Raw genomic sequence first — 406 nt, forward strand, 5'->3', positions numbered from 1 at the left:
GGACACGACTGAAGTGACTTAGCAGTTGGGAAAGTCAAGGGAGGGCAGGGTAAACAGATTAGGATTGGCTGGGATGAATAATTTCAGCAGGCTTTGGGTTAGAGGTACTCTTTAGTTGTCTGGTACCTGGCCCTGGGATCATTGGTGGTGGTGGTGGTTTAGTTGCTGAGTCATGTCTGACTCTTGCAACCCTGGCATCTGTAGCCTGCCAAACTCCTCTGTCCATAGGATTTCCCAGGCAAGAATCCTGGGGTGGATTGATCAAACCTGGGGCTCCTGCGTTGCAGGTGGATTCTTTACTGACTGAGCCATCAGGGTAGCCCCCAGGTCACAGAGGCAGAGGAATACTGCCTCTTGGGGTCCAAGGCCAAACAGGGGATGGAGGGCTCTGGATTGGTTAGTTTGC

General features: G+C 52.5%; 1 protein-coding gene across 1 annotated transcript in view; it reads right to left on the reverse strand.

Moving 5' to 3' along the window:
* The window catches only part of LOC104994575 (tripartite motif-containing protein 26-like), an 8839-nt gene that overhangs the window by 1143 nt on the left and 7290 nt on the right, over nt 1-406 (reverse strand).

The sequence above is a fragment of the Bison bison genome, unplaced genomic scaffold (genome assembly GCF_000754665.1).
Source record: "Bison bison bison isolate TAMUID 2011002044 unplaced genomic scaffold, Bison_UMD1.0 scf7180017864260, whole genome shotgun sequence".
NCBI classification, from domain to species: Eukaryota; Metazoa; Chordata; class Mammalia; order Artiodactyla; family Bovidae; genus Bison; species Bison bison.